Source organism: Gallus gallus, chromosome 6 (assembly GCF_016699485.2).
Source record: "Gallus gallus isolate bGalGal1 chromosome 6, bGalGal1.mat.broiler.GRCg7b, whole genome shotgun sequence".
In the NCBI taxonomy this organism is placed as follows: Eukaryota; Metazoa; Chordata; class Aves; order Galliformes; family Phasianidae; genus Gallus; species Gallus gallus.
Genome location: NC_052537.1, coordinates 35,221,286 through 35,244,368, shown reverse-complemented (window position 1 = coordinate 35,244,368; position 23,083 = coordinate 35,221,286). Strand labels below are relative to the sequence as shown.

Genomic DNA, 23,083 nt, shown 5'->3' with positions numbered 1-23,083 from the left:
TCCATAGCACACCAACTAAACACCATGCAGACCACACCACCAGTAACAAGGCTACGTACAGATTCTGTGCCTAGCCTAATGGAACTTCAGATCGAGTGGAGAGTCTAAAACATATTATTTTTCATTCCCATAGTGTGTCAGCATATTGGGCCTGTGCTTTGAACAGGAAAAAGAGAAGTGCAAACCAATTTGACCGTACACGTTTTGGTAGCACTGTGCAAGCCACTGTAATCTTCATAGTTAAGACCTACTAAGGGACAGTCTTGCTAAGTTGTTGTTTGATGCAGATACGACTCCTTTGCTTAAACAAATGTTTTTATGTAATTTGCTCAATGTTGCAACTGTTTCTTGGTTTATGTGGTAAAGCAATGCTGTCTATTTAACAAACCCCAGTGTTGTGCCAGTGCCCATGAATTCCATTGAATTAGCCAATTTTTTTTTCCCAGACAAATAAGTACCACTAGGAGTCCAATTTTTATGACATACTTAAGTTTGGATTTTAAATTTTAAACAACTGAACACTGAATTGAATTTTGCATTTAGCAGAGATACAAATCCCGTAACTGGTAGTTTGGAGTCTGCAGAGGTTTGACTGTATTGCTTTAAAGAACCAAAATGCAATTATTGACAAAAAGTCATTTTAACTTTAGTGTTCCACGGTTGCAAAGGGCTCAGTTATAAAAGAGACTGAGATGTTTTTATTATTTGTCTCTTATCTTGATGCCAAGTCTATTGAAATTCTCTGCAGCTACCCACTTTATGACATAATTTTTAATATCTAACACAGACAATAAACAAAATAATTTAAAGAGATGATACGATACATCATTCTGTTATTTCTTCCATTATACAGCAAGGTTCGCTCACAGTATAAACCATTTTAATTAGAGGACAACAAAGTCATCGCTCTGACCCCCTTGAGCAGCACAGAATTACAATAAATTACAGTGAATTGATATTTGGAGGAGTATTGGAGTAGCAGCCCCGGTGAGGAATCATATCATAGAATGGCCTGGGTTGAAAAGGACCACGATGCTCATCCAGTTCCAACCCCCTGCTATGTGCAGGATCACCAACCAGCAGCCCAGGCTGCCCAGAGCCACATCCAGCCTGGCCTTGAATGCCTGCAGGGATGGGGCACCCACAGCCTCCCTGGGCAAGGAGACATTCTCCAACAAAACACTGCAATAGACGTTATCATCATACTTGGAATCATAGATTCATGGAATCATCTAGGTTGGAAAAGACCTGGGAAGGGAAAGATCATCAGGTCCAACCATCAAACCAACCTACCACCTTCCATCATGAAACCATGTCCCTAAGCACCATATCCACACTTCTAAACACCTCTGCCACATCTCTGGGCAGCCTTTTCCAGTGCCTGAGCACCCTCCCTGTGAAGAATTCTTCCTAACACCTGATGTAAACCTTCTCAGCACAACTTGAGGCCATTTCCTCACACCCTATTTATCACTTGCCACCTGAGAAAGGAGAGCAACACCTCTTCACTCCAATTCCCTCCAGGTGCCACAGGGAACGGTGATGTCACCCACAGCCTCCTCTGTTTGCACTGCTTCTGATAGAATCATGGAATTGCTCATGTTGGAAAAGACTTTCAAGCTCATCAAGCCCAACTGCAAGCTAACCATCCTACCCTAACTCTAACAGCCCACTGCTAACTTGCTTCCTTTCCTTTGGAGCAAGGTGAAAATGGACTAAGGACATCCCAGATAAAGTTGAATGCAATGAATGTGTGTCCTCAGGATGGTTCAACACATGACACTGCTGCCTTTCTCCACCTTACATTTAGTCAGGAGCACTGTGTGGACTGAACTGATTTCAAGCCAAGTCAGTTGCCAAAAATCTCCCTCTAAGATACAAAATTGTCCAACCACATCACTCCTAGCACAGCATAACATAGGAATTGTACACAGCTCATACACCACAGCACCAATATATTATCTTCTCTCCATTAAGATCTTCTGCCTGCAGCATCACTGGCAAATTTTAACAGCAATTGCTTTAACAGGAAAAAAAAAGAAAGATATCTTACAATGTCAGTAGAAGTTTTCAAGGTGACTGCAGGGAGTCCAAACACTGCACTGGGGCTGCTGTGAGTCACTGCAGCTTTGTGACGTCCCACCGGGGCAGAGCGGCTCCCACCTGCACTCCCTCATCCCCAGGAGGAATTCAGAGCTCACATCCCACGAAAGACCTTTTCACTGAGGAAAAAAAGTCATACTGTCACCTGAGAACATTTCTGATACGTTTGAGAAACAGGTGAGGTACAGTCAGCCTTGATTTTTTCCTTTCTGCTAAGTTGTGATGGATTCAAGCCAGGTAATGAAGACGTACCTCTGAAGCGCTGAAGGAAAATAAGCTCCGTATCCAATTCTGGTTCCAAGAGTTGTCCCTGAGACCCATTTGTAGCTCCAAACCCATTCCTCCGAGCTGTTCCCGAGACAGATGGAGCCCATGGTTCTGCCTGCTGGAGCTGCTGGCCTTGTGAGGATGGACAAAGCACAGACTCAGGATAAACTGAAACATGTTTTCCTGTGATTCTTTGCCTCCTGCTCTCTGGTTAGAGACACTCTATGACTCTATTTGATTTTGCTGTACCTGTTTCACTGTGCTGTTAAGCAATAATGAAAGAGGGAGCCTTCCAGGCAGAGCTTCGGGAAGCTACAGACAAAATCAATGGAGCACGAACAAACTCGACACTGTAACATCTACAGAAGGAATGGAAAAATCCAGCTTTGCAAAACACTAACAGTGCTCTACCAAGGCCAGTATGAGATTGGGTTAATTTCCATGCAACAGCCATGGATTTATAAATGCTTAATAACGGAGGTGAAATTCATATCCAACTGAACATTTCCATATAGAAATCATGTCCTTGCAACCCCAAAAATTCAGTTTTAAGCCCTTGTTAATGTGTAGAAGAAGTACTTTTTCAAGTACCCATTGGATTACAGTTTGAAGGCATTCAAGAAAATTCTCTGTAATGAAGCAGGTTGTGTGGAACACACTCGTATTGGAGGGGAAGTGAGAAGCTAATGCTGCAGATGAAATATTCTGACACGGCTGAAAAGAAATGCTTTGCAGAAATGTCAGTTTCAGCAAACTTTGAAAACATTTTTCACCCAAATTGTATTTTGGAGAGTGCTTTGAGCAACACGCACACAGCACACGGTAACCTGTCAGTGCCTGCAGATATAAAATGGGCGTTTGGCCCCATGTCCCCCATGCCCTGCCAATGTCCAGCCGGTGAAACATCCCTCTGTCCCCAGCAGTCATGTTTATATGTCAGCAGTATGGACACTGGAGGGCAATGGCTTTGCCAAAAGAAAACATGTTATTGGCTGTTAATATTGTCTTTCACTCTTGAGAAAGCAGTGGTTCAGCAGTATAAGGCAGAAAATAAGACATGGATGCAGAGCACAGCTGTTGATTTAGGACATAGCAAAGCAACGTTGGCCAACACAACATTGTCCAACATGGTAAAGCAAGATGTTGCATCACTCTTCCCCAAAGCGTGCACCTATCCAACCCATGGAAAGCCACCTGAAGCCCCTGAGGAACACATGTTGATCCCTGCTCAACACTAAAGCCGCAAGACTGTGGGACCCAGGGTGCAGCTCACGGATGTCTGCAGAAAGGGCTCTCCTTGGAAAAATCTGGCCTCAGGTTTGCAAGCACTTTCCAAAGTCTACCTTCAGGAATGGGATGCTGGCCACTAAGGCACAGGTTATTATCATCTTTATTTATTTATCTCCAGTCCTGTATCAGTATTGGTGAAAACAAGCTATTTAAAGCTCTGATGCCTTCCTAAAAAATCTTCCCTGGAAGGATCAAGAAGCTTAAAGAGTGGTAGGTATATATAATCAGAAAATAATTGCTGCTTCTTGTGATGCTAAGAAATTAACATTGCTAGTTTTAGACAGATATTTGAATTAATATTAACCTGCCATTAAAATAAAATAGATTTTCAGTTGTTCAGTATATTTTACAGGAGAATTGACAACGTTCACAAGACTTAGAATCCACACATCGCTTTAATGCAAGACCACTACTTCGGAGGAAAGCATTGTGTGGACTGCTGTGCCATAGACTGGGACTGTATTACCACTATTAATGTTGTCTTAGAAATCTCTAAATGAAGGTGCATAATGATGGGAGCACATTGCTATCAGCACTCTTCTACAGAAATGCTTTTTAACGCTGTGGGCAGTGGCATCAAATTAAAAATACACACTAAATCCTATTATCTGGCAGTTTATTTGGCAATTTGCAGCTTGCAAACACAGCATGCTGATAATTCATTAGGATGAACACTGCCAAAAATAAAGCTCTTACTTTGTAATTGTACTTTAAAGGCAAAATCACAACATCCTCACCGCATTTCTCCCCCTCTCCCAGATGGATTTTCTCAAGCCTGGGGAAAACTTTGATTCAGGCACAAATTTACAAGGGACTTGGAAATCTTCACTTCTGATGCTATTGCAAAGTTACCTGCTATGCAAATAGCCTTATAACAACCTTCTGAGATGCAGTGTCTTTGGCCAAGCCAAGTATTTGCAAGAAGTTGGAGATCCCAGTGGGCCTGCCTGGTACTTTGTTTGTCCATTGGTTGAAGCTGAAATGGAAGTGGATGGGTGGAAGCTGCTGAAGAGAAGGCACTGCTGTCTGTGAATAGGAGAAGAGAGACTGCTCCTTATTCCCTGTTGCACTGCCACATTGCTTTCTGGTGAAAATGCTGGATTTTACAATGTGTGAATAAATTACAAGAGAATCCCCAAAGTACGTTTCTTCCTTTCCTCCTCCTTCTTTTCCCTTCCCTGCTATCCTCCCTTCCTTCTTTCCTTCCTTCCTTTCTTCCATCAGTCCACCCAACCACCCACCCAATCACCCACCAACCCACCTCATTAAATCCCCTGTGCTGCTCTGTGTTTCTCACTGGTTTCCCTGGACATTTTTCCCACTGTGGGCTCCAGGACCCTCCGTGCCATAAAACAACATTCCCTCTGCAGCCAGATCGAGTGCTGCTCCAACGCGACCACTGCTCTGCTGCAGATACACAATAACTTGAGTGCTCCCCATCAGTTAATAAAAAATGAATGCCAGGTTATCCAAAGTAATTGCCTTTACTTTGTCCCCATTACTCTGCTGTAAATTGCACTGATCTGTTTCCACAGAAAACACGCTCTGAAAGCACAATGAATGAATCTGTATGAATTTGGTGACCGCAAATCATTTCAATTATATGACACCATAAGTTGTGAATAAACATGCCTTCACGTCTTTGGTACCACGCTGCCCAAGCAGCGTTAGCACTTCGCATCATTTAGCTCTCAGAGCTGCCATTAAACACCCGAATCCTGAAGTAGAGCTGCAGCAGAAGGGAGAGCAGTGCAAGTCACTTAGCCGCAGTGCTTTACTTTCAATTTACATCAGAGCCCTTTGACCCCAAGTTTATCACAGCAGCAAATAAGGCTGTTTAATTGGAATCAGTGTCCATCTTGTTTAAGATTTGGCAATCACTGCCATTCACCAACTGCCCAAATTAAATGTTGGTATTTTGGCAAATCACTAACAGCTGTTCTGCCCAGTGGCACGAAGCCTCAAAGCAGACAGGCATTAAAAGCACTTCAGTTCATTTCTGTACTAATTAAAGCACCAGCACTCATCCTGGATTTCAGGAAGCTCTGCTGAAGTTGCACAGAAACCCTGTAAACTGTGCTGCATCAGACCGAACAAAGCCACCAGGAGCTGGGGTGTGTTGCACTAAAGCACCCCTCAGCATCCTTTGGACGCCCCACAGCGTGGGAGGCTTCCAAAGCCAGAACAAGAAGGGATCTGGATAACAAATTCCCGTTATGTTTAGAATCACAGAATCACCAAGGTTGGAAAAGACCTTGGTGATTCTGTGGATGGTTGGATTCTGTGGATGGTTGGTCATCCAGTCCAACCATCCACCTATCACCAATATTTCCTCACTAATCCACGACCCTCAGTACAACATCTAAACATTGCTTGAGCAACTCCAGTGACCTCACCTCTCTCTGGGCAGCCCATTCCAGCACCTGACCACTCTTTGGGTAAACAACTTTTTCCTAACATCCAACCTGAACCTCCCCTGGCACAACTTGAGGCCTTTCTCTCCAGTTTAACAGGGATTTGCTCTGTTGTGTGGCTGTAGAAGTCTCCCTACCAGCACCATGCTGAAATTACCCCTTACTTTTGGTGTTTGACGTTGCAAACCAGAAGTTTTTTGTTATTTTCCCTGCACTAAGCTGAAACACAGACATTGACCAGACCTTCTTACAAGCAGTCACCATTCTGCAGGGCTCTCCCTCCCAGCACAGCCGCTGTGCTCCCCACAGGGTCTGTGTGCTGCCCACCCAGAGGTGCTGCAGGGGAGCAGGGGGGGCAGCCTGTCTGAGAAAAATGGGTTTTCTTCCATAGCCTTCCCCTGGGCTTCCTGGGACAGAAGAGCAAGGAAAGCCCAAAACTCTCATACAACCACAGATTAAGATCCATCTATTGAGGGCAGAGGAAAAATGAGTACACTGAAGGGTCAGGGCCTTTTCAGTGGTGTCCTCATTACAGCCTATGTCTCATATGGAAAAAGACAGTGTGGTTATTACATTAATGTGTCATGGATATATTGATTAGTAAATATTTAATAACGCTTGTGAGAAGCAAGCTATACAACGGGCTATACCAAGAGGTGATGGTCTCCTTGTGCCTGCTGGCAGAGGGCACAGCCCATATGTGCCACACTCTTCCTCAGTCTCTTCCAAAGCAGGCTGATCTCTGTGTTTTTAGCAGTCCTGAACCCCACCCTGGACCACTGTGTGATTTGGGATGGAAGCCCATGGAATGGCGCATAGGAGTGCACTGCCTGGTAGGAGCCCAAGCTGTGCCAGGAGGGTGCTGTGATCAGAGCAGATTTTTGCTGCTGGAACAGATCATTTCTCTGTGTTGCCACCATGTTTTCCCCATAATCACCCTGCTGGTACATACACACTTTGCACAGCAAATGAACTGGCTGGCAACACCATTCCTGAAAGTTTAATATTTGCAGTCAGTCCAGAAAGATGCTACCCCTAGGACTTCAAAGAGTTTGCATTAAAAGAGCCAAAATCTGCAAAACATCAGACATCCTAAAACACTGATCTCAGGTTAGCCTTTCTTTGGCAATCCTATAAACAACTTCTCCTAAAAATAAGCTGACAAGGAGAGGTCAAATGCAGCACAGGAATCGCATGCCCTGAGATCAATACTACTAAAATATAGAACAATGCAAAATACATCTCCACAGTCTGCCCCCCCATCCATCATCAAACCAGCATCACATTGATAATCCTATCCATGGAGAAGACAAAGAATAAAACACAGTGAGCAGCCGTGAACTATGGAACACCAGGAAATAAAACAGGCTGGTATAAACAAACACATTTTCTTTGAGGTAAAGGATGAAAAAAATAATATAATCATCGCTCTCTTTCAGCCTCTGCAATTAATATCTAAATTCAGATTAATAATGACATGTGAATGTGAGCTTGGCTGGTGAGCCTGATCCTGCATTCATCACATCCGTGAACAAAAGCCCTGTTACTGAGGCCAGCTGCCCAACCTAAGTGTGGATGTGGGGCCTGAGGAGATCCCTCACACTCCTCACCTTCTGCCTGCCTGTCTGAGCTCTGGTAAGCATGGCTTTACTTGGGTTCTTTTTGTTTGTTTGTTTATCTTGCAGAAAAGTGTTTGAATTTCAGGGACATTTCTCTTCCTCCATGCACATACGCCAGTAAATGAATATATTACAAGCATTAGGATAACCACAACTGGCATCAATAAAAGCTCACAGAAGCATAAACTATTACATTCTGCAAGAAGTGTAATACTTGCAAGGGCCATTTCTAATGCTGCCATCCTCTAGGGTCTTCAATTAAGGCTGTTTGCTTCTCTCTTCTTCAAGCACTAATAAATCTACAAAAGAACAACTAAAACAGACATCCTATTATATTGAAAATATATAACTTATGTAAAATGCCTGTTTATCCATTAGCCAATACTCAATTTCTCAACCCTATATAATCCAATTTGTCGCCATGCCCCATCTGCATGGTGAAGTTCCTCTCCCATGAACTGTTTTCCTGTCTCCATAGTAACAAATAAGCTCTGAAAGGGGAGGAAGGGATGTGAAAAAAGAAGGGCAATAACACCATAAAAACCAGAACCAAAAGCTGGAACCACCCCAAATGTTTTGTTTTGGCCCTAGAAGGTTTGTGCCCAGGAGCATCCTCGTCTCACAGCAGCAGGAAGCTCCAGGATCTTCCCACTCTTCTTCCCTGGGTTAATCAAGTACTTCTCCTGCTCTTAGCACCGCAGTATCAAGACATCATATTGGATTAAGAAATTAAATCGTTGCTGCTAATGAGGTCTACATCCACAGCCTTCAAATTTCCATGCCCGTTGGGTAAACAGCACAAACTTGGCAGCGGAATTCATTACAGGCACCACACGCGGCTCAAAATACATCATTGATCTTAATGCATAATAAAGCCAAAGCAGTAAAAACACTTCCACACAACACGAGAACAAATTCCATCTGTCCAGAAAAAATAGAATTAAGGAAGTGCTACTGTAAAGTTGAACACACAACTGAGATGAGGCTGGAGAGCTCCTCAGCAGGACACAGCGGTGGGAGACCTCCCAGCCTTCCCAACCAGCAATCCAGAGACTTGTTCCTGTGTCACTCCAGGAGAGGATGAAGTGGGGTCAGAGCTGACCCTGGACATGGGCTGCTGAAGGGCCCCTACTCCCAGACTCCCACCACGTGGAGTGAGGGCTTCCAGTCTGAAAAGAGCTCTAGAAAGAGTTGGAAACAGCTTTGCATGACAAGTATTGCACTGGCAGCAGGACATCTGAAGACATGAGTCTCACTTGCCCAACATAATGGCTGGATAGCTGGCAGCCATGTTCTGCAAGTGCCTGTAAATACCCCACCAGCCATGCACCAAGCCAGAACACCAGAAGAGATTTCAGCCTAGGAGAAATCAGAATTCTCTGTATTTCATCCCACAGAGCACTGTAGTTCCGTATAACAAAAACAGAAGTTAAATTCAAACCAGCCCTTAGGCTGAAGAGTAATTGCCACTATCACACAAACTTTGTCATTCAGGAAATATACTTTAATCTCGCCTGTCTCTTTGAAAAGACGCTTTCCCACTCTGGCTTGACTGAAGTTGGTCTCTAAGTATCTATTCAAGGCTAGGAAAGAAACCAATATTTTACATTTATTGAACTTGTCATTGCAAGAATCACTTGTTCTTTGGTTTCTGACAGAGAACAATCCCCACGCAAACCCAGACAGCATTTAAAGAGAAAAGGATCCCAGCAGCCCTGCACCCTCTGAGCTCCCCAAACAGGAGCATACAAACCCCAGCCCAAGTCCCCAGACCTTCCCAAGCCACACGCTGCTACCCATGGGGACAATCTGCTCATCAGCTGGAGGCTCTCTCTCCTTTCTGGTAGGGGACAGACAGCCACTTACCCACCCGTAATCCTCCATGCTGTAGAAGTCTCTCTCCTATTTGACCACCATGAAATTGTATGAGCTGACTTGATTTAAAAGTTGAACTGCGCTGTGTCTCATGAATGAAAATGCTCAGGAAGAGCCAACAGCGTTTATTTTCTCCACCACAACTGCTGTTGATTCTGCAGTCTTTTCCATGTTGCTATTTCTTTTTCTCTTCGAAGAAGCCCTCTCTCGAGCAGTTCCTGAGTTGTGCCTTTCAGAAAGACTCGCTGTGCAGAAGACAAAGCTGATGTGGTTTAACCCAGCAGCAGCTGAGCACCACACTCACTCCCACGCCAATGGGGTTGGGGAGAGGGCTCAAAAGTGCAGAAACTTGGGGGCTGAGATAAGGACTGTTTAATAAGCAAGGGGAAAAAAAAAGATAAAAAAAAATAAAATCATCATCAAGAAAAATACACAAAACGAGTGATGCCCAACACAATTACTCACCATCCAGCAACCCATGCCCAGCAGCATCTGCTTCCAGCCAACTGCCTCCAGCCAACTCCCTCCATTTTACAGTTCCATGCAATGTCACATGGCATGGGATCACAGAATCACAGAATGGCCCGGGTTGGAAGGGACCTCAAGGATCATGAAGCTCCAATCACCCCACCACATGCAGGGCTGCCAACCTCCACATTTAATACCAGTCCAGGCCCCATCCAACCTGGCCTTGAACACCTCCAGGGATGGACGGGGCATCCACAGCCTCTCTGGGCAGCTGTTCCAGCGCCTCACCACTCTCATAATAAAGAACTTCCCCCTGACATCCAATCTAAGTCTTCCCACCTTCAAGTTAAAACCATTTCCCCTTGTCCTGCTCTTATCTACACTTTCAAAGAGTTGAACCTGAAGGATATCCCTTTGGCCAGTTTATGTCAGCCATCCTACTGGCAATGTAGATTTCCATTCGAAACTACAACCAAGCAGTGATGTTTTCCTTAAAAATACTGAACATGAGGACTCTTCACAGACATTCCTGAACTGTAAGAAGTGAATCTCATTCAAATTAAATGGAGTTCTGGAAATGCAATTAATTACACAGTTGATGGGAGCTATTTTTCAACAGAATGAGTGACAGAAATTTCTGGATCATTTTGCTTCTTTATACTTTCTAGCTGATACACTCTGCCAGTGGTCCAAGAGGCTCAGGAACACAAAGAAAAACCCTTTGCTATATTCCCAAAGGCAACTGAAAAAAGATGACATCTTCAAGCAGTGCAAGCTAGCTTTGCTAAACCTAGTGGAACTTCCCCCATCTGCACTGGCTTAATATATTGCTGTTTTGCTTTGGGAATTTCATCAGAAGTTATAGTTTTCAGAAAGTGATGGTGGTTTTTAGCATCCTAATCCCTGCCAGACAGTAAGACCCTTCAGCTTCCTTTTGCAACAGAGACACCCAGCAAAAGTATTGTCAAAACCAGAGACCAATTTCTTACAGAAGTGCTGGTGTTAGCGAAAATTGATCGTAAACTACTTATTGAATTGCAAAAAGATGCCTAGCTAATCCTTTCAAACTTCATAAATATATTTCTCGCTGAGGAGCGAATCTTTCTGTCATTGGCAAATTGGACTATCAAGGCAGGAGAGATTTGCTGGCTGCAGATGTGCTCCCAGGAGGAGCAGAGCTGTGCATGTGCTGCAGTGGGGATGGTCAGTGGGGACCTGGTGTGAAGGCAGCCCCAACCAGCCCATTGCTATTTCCACCTGGTTCCTCTCCAAACTGTTGCTGTGAAGCCATTTCCCATGGAAAGAAAAGTTTCTTGCTGCAAATGTAAGTAATTCATAGGGTTGTAGAATGGCCTGTGTTGAAAAGGACCACAATGATCATCTAGTTTCAACCCCCTGCTATGTGGAGGGTCGCCAAACAGCAGGCCAGGCTGCCCAGAGCCACATCCAGCCTGGACTGGAGTTACACTCCTTCAGGACTGCTCTAATGTATTCTGCTATCAGTGGGTCCTTGTGAGGATGTATTAGCTTTGGAAGCACAATGATGTGGGGCTGTATCACACTCCTCTCAGCCCGAGTACCTCAACATTATTTGTGTTACAGCCACTGCTGGGAAGCATAGGGCTGCACTTCACTTAGAGCAGCAGAGATGCCAGAATGTGAGGCTGTCCCCTTTGGGCACAGCAGGAAAATGGTCCTGGGCACACTGCCCTGGGGTGTGGGGCTGCAGTGGTTCCGAAGAGGCATTCCTGGGTTGGAAGTCATCTTCTGCAATGAATTCTGGAGGAATCTCCACTGAGTGCTTGTGGACACAGTCATTACCCTGGAGGAAAGAGCAGGAAGCCAAGCAAATTGGGTTTTCTTACTTGAGAAATGTCAGAACCCATAATTACCCAATCTTCACTTGAATGAAGTGTGGTCACAGGAAGCCTTCCTTCCCTCAGTTTGGAGACCAGGATTAAACCACCTCTGCATGCACTTGTGGATGATTCTCCCTGAACACGTCACTTTCAGGCTCCCATCAGCATTGCAAACTGAACCTCAGGCACCAGAATGGGAGTACTACATCCTTTGAATACAAAAATCCAGTGAGGTTCCTTTGCAATCCACACGTTTCTCTGGGTCTTTTGAAGCTCAGCTTTAGTCTGAGTTCAAGTGAGCACCGTATTTCTGCCTCCTCCAGCAGTTTTACTCTGGGGCCCACAGTTGCTTTGTTTGTTTGGGGAGGAGGATGAAAAACAAATAGTGAACAGAACTCATTCTTCATACCAAAGTTCAGCATGCCAGCCGCTTGCCAAGGAATTATTTTATTTATTAAAGATGGGAAAACCATTGCACATCTGCAATCTCACTTAAGCTGGGTAACTGCAGCCCCCATTTGCCCAACAGCTTTAAAGATGCACTTGCTCACAAAACTAATCACAATACAGCTTTCTGTCACAATAGGTCACTGGCTATTTGAAATTGCAGTTCAGTTTTATGCTGCATTGTTCAACCCAAAAATCAACAAAGCTTGATGCAGACAGGGGGTGATGGGAGATGAGTGCCGTGCTGGCCAACACCATCCCATCCGCGTGGCTGAAATGCTGCATTGCCTTCAGACATTGCCCTTACCTGCGGACTTTCTTTGTGCTGGTATAAACACACATTTACTGGCTTACAACATCCCTGTAATATTATATACATCCTCTTACAGAAATCCTTGTCCCGCAATGTCTTTTCACTAGTTTTGGATTAGGAAATTCCAATTCTAAATGATTTTTTATCCCCATCTAACTTCAACCTCAACACGACAGGTTTGATGTTAGTGTGCAATTGAGTTTGCCAGAGGTGTTCACTGGAACAGGTTGCCCAAGGAGGTTGTGGATGCCCCATCCCCCCCTCTTAGCATGCAGGCTAAAATTAAGAGAGGGCGTAATGAGCTCTTCAATAAAGCAAGATGTCACTAATCATAGAATGGTCTGGGTTGAAAAGGACCACAATGCTCATCAGCTCCAACCCCCTGCTATGTGCAGGGTCACCAACCAGCAGCCCAGGCTGCCCAGAGCCACATCCAGCCTGGCCTTGAATGCCTGCAGGGATGGGGCATCCACAGCCTCCTTGGGCAACCTGTTCAGTGCGTCACCACCCTCTGCGTGAAAAACTTCCTCCCAGTATCCAACTTAAACCTCCCCTGTCTCAGTTTAAAACCATTCCCCCTTGTTCTATCACTATCCACCCTTGTAAACAAGAGGCACCTCTGCCTCCTCACAGAGAAAAAGAAAATGATATTACTGCGCAAGTGAACCGCTATCAGGAACAAGCTGTAACAATTTAATACATTCATTGAAAGCTATATTTTCCATATTTTCAGCAAGTTCTCGTGCCCTTTGGGATGCACTGCATAGCTCAAACAACCCACTGCTGTCCCCTCCAGCAATAAAACATTAATAGACTGAAACTTTTCAATTACATTACTATGAATGGGATGCAATTTAATTTTATAAGAGGCCATCAATAATACATAAAAAAAATATTGTAAAACACAACGTGATGACTTTAATTCCTAGGAGCGTGTCTGGAAGAACAGCAGGTGAAGCATGGCACTGAGCAGGTGCCAAACACAATCATTTACTCCAGGTAAACTCCACTTGCCCAGAGCCAGTCAGACAACACTGTGCAAACACCTCGCTCCCCCAGCACCTCCCTTCAGTCATGTTAATTAAATTGTAGTCCTAAAAGACTATTTCTGCCCAACAAACAACACGAGACTCTGGTTTGGAAGGTTAATTAACTGTGCAGGAAGTGGGTTGCAAAAAATGTTACTTTCCACCAGCACAGTTTCTGCTGTTAAGACAGATACTGGTGCTTGACAAAGAGGATATATTTTTATTATCCATACAGGCTCTGATCTCTGGCCTTGCGACATAATGAGAACACATTATGGACTTGTCTTGGGGACAGCCATAAGAAGGAAGTATATAGAGAAAGAGTTTTTTAATGACGTTTTCACCTTTGCAAGGGTCTGATCGTCGATGACAGAAGTGGGGCAGCAGAGACCCACAGTCAGCACTGCTCTGAAAACTCATCCTGCATAAATGCTGTGCTAATTATTTGCATGCCCATCATTCCCAGGCGTGAAATTAGACTTCCTCATTTGACCAGAAGTGATGAGCCAGACGCCAAGTTGCATCACCCAGATGTGAGGGAGCAAGTGGCACCACCTTGGCCACTGCCCTCTGCAGCAACCCTGCACCATTCCCCTCTCCCTTCCTGGGGCTGTGTTACAGTCATAGAACAGCTTCGGTTGGAAGAGACATCAAGGATCATGAAGCTCCAACCCTCCCACCACCACAGATAGGCCACCAACCTCCATATCCAATACCAGCCCAGGCTCCCCAGGGCCCCATCCAACCTGGCCTTGAACACCTCCAGGGATGGAGCTATCCTGCCAGACCTGTCATCTAAGTCTGGCAGGAAAAGTACACTGGATAACATAAAGGAAGTACAAGGAGGAGGGGAATTATAACCAGCACATGATATTGTTGCAAGATAGATTTGTTAGAAAGATCTTTTGCTCTCCCATTTGTGCTTTTGTGTCCATAGAATAGCAGCATACCCATAGAACTAAGTGTTCTAACTAACTAACCTTAATTGTGGTTAGCATTTAAATAAGAAGATAAATAATGGAGAATTCATCTAGTATACACACACACACGTAGCATAGAATCGCTATTTTAGCATCTGTAAGGACCCAAATCCCAATGGCAGCACAAACCTGCACTGTCATTCCAATACAACTTTTTTTGTTTCATGCAACGCAACTGGTTAATGTAGCCAAAGGAGAGAGAAGTGCTGTGTCACTCAACAGCAGAGCCCAGACAACCACCGAGCCTAAATGGCACTGCTGCCTTCCAGTACTATCAGGGGCCTTTCCGTGGAGAGAAAGCCAACACATCCCCCAGCTGAGAGCAGAGGGATGCTCCCAGCAAGACTCACTGCTCTCACTACATCAGCATTTTTCTTCAGCAGAAAGTTTCCCACATGCCCTATCTACCAAAGCAGCAGGCAGTGCAGCTCCAAGAGGATCTTGGGGCAGCTCTCAGGGATGGCAGGCAGCCCCCCCACACTGAGAGATCTGAGTTCACCCACACTGAAGACACAGTCTTCTTCTATTTGCTTTTGTTTAAACAAATAAATGACACAATAGCCAACAAACTGACAAAAACCCAATAGAAATGCCTGCATGCTTGCACCCCACAGTCATTTTCATGGTGCATGTCCCACAGGTGTAAGCATGGCCACTGTATGGGACTCAGTGGGGCAGCGTCCCACAGCTGGCACAGAGGTAAATCACAGCAGCAGCCAAACAAGACCACAAAGATATCTAACATTATCCATGTACTCAACACAGCCTTACATGCTGCAGGTGTGCACACACCATGCATGTATTCATCTAGGACAGCTTTTAGAAGATGTATCTGGCCTGAAGTATTTGGTGGGAAGTGGATCCAAAAATAAAAGCTCTCCTTGTAAGCTCGTTCTTCAAATCGCTCTCGTGAAGACCAAACTGGCAGATTTGTGGCTGATTTGTTGGGCTGTGACATCTGAAGTCAGATTGTAACGTGACATGAGAGATCCAATCTGACAGGGTGCATCAGCTCGGGAGGCAGCAACTGAAGTCTTAGAAATACGGTTTTCTCTTTGCTCTGCAGTTTTGAAAGAAGTTCCACTTACAAAAACTGCCTATCGGGCACTCATTGCCTCGGCCCTTGGATGGCTTATCCATGGGGTTTCTCATAGGAGACTGCACCATTCTTAGTAAAGAAACACAGTGCATTTTTTGACATTTCACAACGTGCGGTCCTACTTAAGAACTCCATTTCAACATTTTTCTTGAGGCAAATAAATTCAAGTCAACACAACACCTGTTAATGGGACGAATTAAATGGCTTGGAGCATGATGCTTCAGCGCCGTCCCCCTCTTTCACACCACTTTGCATTATTTAGCATAGAAAGAGGAAAGGTAGAACACCACTGACGTTGGCAAAAGGTAAGGGAGAAAGAAATCATTCATTCAGTGGTGACCAAATAATCTGAGCCAACTATCGGTCATAACACAACCCGAGACCTCGCCTCTTATTTAACTCTGCAGAGGAAGTATTGGTGGGTCACAAGATGGAGTATGTTTGAATGTGACCACAGAAACACAGCTCTGTCCTGGATGAGGCACACGGAGCTGGAGGGCAGTGTGAGTCCTGATCAACCAAATGGTGCTGAAGTCAACCATGTCAACATCCTTGAACTGAGGGCAGAAAATATACTTAGTTAAACATTACATGGAACAGTCTCATCAAATTTGATTTCCCTGCCTATGAAGACCACAGTGGTTGTGGTGATTCGTTTGTGTCTTCATAGGCACAACAGGAGGCAACAGAAAAAAGTAAAAGTGAGAACAGCAAAACCATTGTTGATGTTTGGCACCGGTGGCATCTGCCAGACTTATTTCCTTACCAGACTCTCCAAAACACATACTGTAGCTTTAACCTCAGTGTCCAAACCACATGATCCGCAACGAGAAGCCTCACCACGTACCGAGAAACCTGTGCATCAGCTCCGCAGAGATTTTGGGATGAGGCCATCAGCTCTTGCAAACACCCACTGCTTCCTTAAAGTCTGTCCCTACCTGCAGAGTTCACAGAGAGAACAGGGACAGAGCTCAGGAAACACTGTATTAACAGCACAGGGAGCACAGACCCATCGGACCACACGGTTTTGCCCTTTTTCCCGAGGGAAGAACTCACTCTGGATGAAGGCAACCCAAGTTCAAAGAGCAAAGAGCTGAGAAGACAAGCTGCCCCTCAAGCCCTGTTAGCCCAGGTGTGGTGTTATTCTGCTTTACAGTGCACAATTGCCAAAATGTAAAAGAAAACATGCATTTCTCATTCAGACAAGGGAAGACTGCTTCATTTTTTAAAGAACAGTTAGAAAACTGGATATTTCTGCAATAAGAATGAGCTCTGTAAATATCAACTAGATGAGTCCCTGAAGATCTGCAGCTGCCCAAGGAAACCTCTATGAATTCTGCCAGGCGTGCATCATGAATAATTCCTACAACAATTACCCGAGAAGTTCAGTGGCATCACACCAAGGCTCTGTGTGCCCCATGGGATGTGGGCAGCAATGTCCCCAGCAGCCCAGTGCACCCTGAGTGACAGCTGCCCATCGGACTGCATTACATGTAGAAATGTGGGGACATAAAGAGGACATCGAGACGTGCTCAAAATTCACATGAGAGCATACGTACCATTTGATGCTAAAGATGGCTGGGCTGTGGGTGCTATTTGCGACCCTCAAAAGGGACAAGGGAGTGGCTTCTCTGCATGAGTCCAGGAGGAAGCAGGGACACAAGGAGCATTCATTTGAAGTTCAGATTCAAATTTCCTCCATCCATCAGAATAAGTTTGCTGTTCACTCCTTGCCCTTTGCTTGAGCTTCATGGCACATTTCTAACAGCACTGACAACCACTGCTGAGCATCACAGCACCTTGCAGGTGTTATATCTCACTTCCTTTCCTGTTAGAAGATCAGCATCCATCAAAAAGAAAAATAAAAGCAATGCCTTATTTATAACCTTTGCCAAATAGCTATAAGGCCATGGTCTCCACAAGGCAATGACTGTGCTCAGGGGCTCCCAGCAGCCTTATTAGCCCCGTGCACAGGGAAGAGCTACAGGGACTGCAATACCAGCACACCCACCTGTCCAAACTGCAGACATCACGTGAAGGCTCGGGATTCCTTGGTGCCACTAGATCCAATTTATCATGGAGCATCTGTAACAAAGACCATTTAAGATAGTAACTCTAATCATGGAGGTTAAAATTAAGAGAGGGCATAATGAGCTCTTCAGTAAAGCAAGTTGTCACTAATCATAGAATCATAGAATGGCCTGGGTAGCAAAGGACCACAATGATCATCTGGTTTCAACCCCCTGCTATGCGCAGGGTCGCCAACCTCTAAACCAGGCTGCCCAGAGCCACATCCAGCCTGGCCTTGAATGCCTGCAGGGATGGGGCATCCACAGCCTCCTTGGGCAACCTGTTCAGTGCGTCACCACCCTCTGGGTGAAAAGGGAAATACCTTTATTTTTTAATAGTCCACTGCCTGAGTCAAGAGTTTACAATACTCCACCCGAATGCTTCATCCTTCCACACCTCATTATTGTCAGCCTTTCACACATACAGAAATAAAAAAGAAAAAAACACCTCTTCTATTCTACTATTATTGGGACATCATTAAAGCATACAGCTCATTAGACTACAGAGTTTCATGTCTGTAACAAAGCTATTAGACAGAAATTGCTGTTGCCACAAGTGATCCGTGCCAGTATCCTCCAAAGAGCAGTAGGAGGGTTCATTTCTCCTTAAGGAGAAGGGAAGTTGTCTCCTCTGTGGGATCTCTCCTTAACTCTGTGCGAGGAACAGCAACACAGTAGGGGCTGAGACTTGCAATTTCCCCATCACTGACTCACTGATACACAACTGCTTTTAAGAAACACAGAAGATCCACTGGATTTCAAAAGCCAGGGCAAGAAAACGCAATTTTCTGAAAGAATGTATTTTAGACGAACAGCATTTTACATAGTAGAGCCTCAGAGAGCTGAGGGTGCTAAACATTTTCCATGCTTGTGTGTCATTTTTTCCAACTTCAATGAATTGCATTTTAATAGCAGAACAGACACCCACGTTGTTTTGACCTCTGCCATTACAAAGAATAGCAACTGTTCAGCTGACGTTGGTGCTGCGTTTCTGGGCTGGAAATGCTGAAGTCGGAGTGCAGGTGGGAGCCGTGGATTGCTGGAGTTGTTCACAAGGACAGAAATGAGACCCTAAGTCCATTTAATTGCTGTATTCGTTCCCATATTGTATTCATCGAATCTGCTTTAGGTCTAATTGAACAGATTTCACACAAGTGTGACCAAAAGGAAGTAGATAATAGATGTGAGAGGCTCATAATGAATGCAGAGAGAAAAGGAAGCGATGGCCAAGGACTATTTGTGACCAGAAAATGCTTTCTAACTAAATTCCGGGTAATCTAATTACAAGAGCACATTTTCTCAGCTAAAAATAGGTTGCAGATTTGTCATTTCTTGCATTATTTCCCTATGCACGAGGACCTCTGTAGGATGCAGCTGAAACACTCACATTTTCAAAGGTTTCCACAGTAACAATGGTTGACAATCTTCTACTGCACAGCAATGGCCACCTTGCAGGCTCTCTTCCTGGCTGTCCCAGCAGCTGGTCGGGCACCTTGGAGCAGTGGGCAGCAAAGCCCTTCATCCCACAGTGCTATCTGGAGTGTTCTGCTGTAGGAAAACAACCAAAGATTGGAAGGGTCCCATCTGAGTTACTTGCATCTTTATTTATTATCTGCTTCCTAGCTCCTTGGAAAAGGCAATCTGTGCCACATCCAGCAGCTCCCCCAGAGTACCCGCAATGGAGTGGGAGCTCTCTGCAGCCAAGAGCACCAGCTGCCAGCTGCAGCTGTGTGGGCTCACTCAGCAGGGCTGACCTCCTCTGCTGCCCATTGCTTCTTCACAACGGTAACTACATTTATTTCTGGGAATCTTATTTTTAAACCACAACTCACTGAATGCCAACCAACAATTCTGGGGAGCTTCTCAGGCAAGGCATAGATGAACAAGGAGAAACCCAACTCTGTATCTCCTGAAAAGGACTGCGTCTTCCATAAACATTCTAGAAACTATACTGCATACCCTATTGACATATGGATACCCTAGAATGAAGAAGATCTATTTTTCAAGGGTTCTCAGTACCCAGCACTCTCATTCTACCACTGCCACAGGCAGAGTCCCCATAGGGCAGTGACCCAGCATGGTTTTTGAGCTCACTGCAGCCACATATGTCTGCACACACATAGGTGTGACTCATTTTTGGCAGTAATGATTAAAAAAAGCCCTGCCACGTTAGTCAATTAGCTTCTGGTGCTGAAAGCTCATTCCCGGAAGGATGGCGTTCATGGTGAACTCCTCCTGGCTTTCAGCAGTGTGTTTAGCAGCAGCCAGTTCACTGATGGAGGCATCAGCCTGACATGTGCAAGTGAAATCTCTGCAGACAGCAGCCCCCAGCACTCATTGAGACTGCCTTGGAAGCTGAGCCGGGAGAAGATAGGTTGCATTGCAGGCCGTGGGAGAGCTGCTGCCCGCAGATGGAAATGAGAACACAGAGTGCCCGGAGGCTCTCAGAGCAGCTGGAGCATGGAGCAGGCGCTCTCCACAAGCTGCATTCATTGGCCATGCATTCCCAAACACACTGAGCTCCTCTTCCTTTTGCACTAAGAAGGCTGAGGACTTTATAAACAAGCAGGGCTCTGTCCAAGGAATCCCAACTATTAACACCACTTCATCCTCAGAGGAACGACTCCAAAAGGGCTTGAGTTTGTGCTGCCCAGCAGGCAGCAGTTGCCCAGAGCTGCAGTTGACAATGGGATGAAGGAAGAGGCTGGTGTACCTTATGTGCCCAAGGATGCAATGAACCCGGAGGACATGCCCAGAGACCCCCTGGGACTTGGAGGTGGTCCCACCTTGGGTTTCCCACCCCATGGCCAACTCAGCTGCCAGGGTTTAAATGGGAACTGTAAATCCTGATCATTTATTTTAGAGACTTTTCAGCTGCCATTCTTCCTTGCCTTGCCTGATCTCCTGCTTCATAAAGTGGAATAAAATCAACTCTCCAAGGGTTTTCTTGGAGCTCCTGTTTCAGGAGCAGAGCTACTGCTGGGAATAATTCTGTCACTGTTTTGGGGGCTTTTGTTGGTCGATGTGACACAGTGCTGCCTCAGGATTTGAGGCAGGGGATTTTCTTCCCTTCTCAAGAGGGGGTGACGTGTCTGTTCTGAAAGCAGTGCTCATAAATATCAGGGTAGGCGTTTTTGAAGAGAAAGTTCTGCATTTTCTCCCAGCACAGTCACTCTGATTTTGCCCTGAAATCTCCTGGAAATCTCTCAGGGCAAACCTGAGAGAGCAGAGCAAAGGGGTGCTGCAGGGGGGTCCCTCTGACCCACCAGCAGGAATGGATCCACAGTGTTTTCCAATAGGAAAGACAGTGGCAATATTCCTGCTTCATTCTGCTTCCTATTCAATGCTTTTTGGAAAGTCCCCATCCCATGAGGACTTGAGCACATGCTTATCTCTGCAAATATCCTCAGAGACTGCAGTGGTACACAGAGTTGCTTATTTATTGCAGCAGGGAAGACACGCACAGGGTTAGGAGGCAAATAATCTACATATATATAATCTTTCTGAAATGAGTTTGTTTCACTGAGATTTACACTGCTGTCCTTAGATTCGAATAGCATTACATTATGCAATAGCCCAATAAAGACATTTATGTATCCCAAAGCCTGCTCTGCTTCTCCCTTTCCAACTGTAAACTTGGAGAAAAAGAGCATAATAAGACAAATCTGAACAAACCACAATGAAACCAAACCTCACACACAATCCCTAGGGTATTTCAAGCTGATAACAAGGTCAGGGTCCCTGCTCACGGGGCAGCCCCCACTCACCTCATCTGCAGGAGGAGAATGAAGGTGCTCTGGGACTGCCCCTCACCCAGCCTCTGTGCCATCCATGGCACCAAACCACAGCCTGCAGCAGACCGACAAAGAAAATTGTGGGGTTTATCACAGCGAACAATCTGATTCATGGGAAAATGCAATTACTCATTGTTTTGAAGAAGGAGATTTTGCTGCCCACCACTTGCACTGCTGCCTAACGCTGCTGGAACAGTGCTGGCTCCTTACCTGCAGCAATCCTTTTCCTCGGCTCCGTGTTAAGCTTTCATAGCTTCACTGGTTATGTATGAATCCCAATGGCATTCATTTTCCTTCCTGAAAAATACAAGCAGACATCACCAGCCAATCTGGCAACACCTGAGACTGAAGACCACCATCTCATATCCTCACCCAGCTTTGCTCCATGACCTGTCTGCCTTCCCACTCACTCTCTCCCTGCCTGCTGAAATGCTTTCCTATCATGAGAAGCCTTCCATCTCATTTGTAAGCAAAAGCTGATAATCTTTTTACTGTGGTAAAGCCACTTGAGGCAGAGTGCTGATGCACATGCATTGCTGTGCTGCCTGGTGCAGGCTGTGTGCACAGCAACCCAGGGAAATGGGCAGTGCTGCTCCTGGCCAAGGCTGCCTTGGCTTCTCCTTCCACACCTCCTGTGTTAGAGGTTGAAGCTGAGGAAGTGTCTTTTTTCTAAAATGTTTTGATTATCACTTCTCCCCATCTCAGGGAAGCACTACAAAGGCCTCATTATGTTATCACTTTCTAACATATTATGATACTTGATATGATATTATTTGATATTGAAATAAACTGCAGAAAATCAGTAATTTGTATTTTTTTTTAATTTGAGTTTTTTTGCTTTTTTTTTTTTTTTTTTAGGGTCAATCTGTTGTAACACTTAGAACTTAAAAAATCAGTTATAAACACCGGAGGGAAATGATTGTTTACAAGGGTGGACAGTGACAGGACAAGGGGGAATGGTTTTAAACTGAGACAGGGGAGGTTTAGATTGGATGTTAGGAGACAGTTCTTCACCCAGGGGGTGGTGACGCACTGAACAGGTTGCCCAAGGAGGCTGTGGATGCCCCATCCATGCAGGCATTCAAGGCCAGGCTGGATGTGGCTCTGGGCAGCCTGGTCTGGTGGGTGGTGACCCTGCACATAGCAGGGGGTTGGAACTGGATGAGCACTGTGGTCCTTTGCAACCCAGGCCATTCTAGGATTCTATGATCCCTGGGAGATACCTAAAGAGACATTGGTTCCTTCTCTGCCTACAGAGAGAGAAATTGAGATGGTAGGGATGAAACAATAAACTGATCCAGCAGCAAAACTGATGCCATGCTGCATTTTCTAATCCTTCATCACCCTCTGGCTGAGATTGAGCTTGCTAATGTCATCTGAAGCCCTACATTAAAGGCAGGTAAGAGCCACTACTGCCACCAGAGTGATTACTGACTTCCCGTTCCCATTTGAATACAC

General features: G+C 45.2%; 1 long non-coding RNA gene across 1 annotated transcript; it reads right to left on the bottom strand.

Moving 5' to 3' along the window:
• Positions 1–17,344: 17,344 nt before the first annotated feature.
• Positions 17,345–21,688, bottom strand: LOC121111120. Its single transcript, XR_005860756.1, has 4 exons — positions 21,599–21,688; positions 19,219–19,379; positions 17,774–17,847; positions 17,345–17,590 (listed from the first exon to the last, which is right to left on the bottom strand). It is a non-coding gene; the product is annotated as an uncharacterized LOC121111120 (long non-coding RNA).
• Between the last annotated feature and the right edge of the window lie 1,395 nt (positions 21,689–23,083).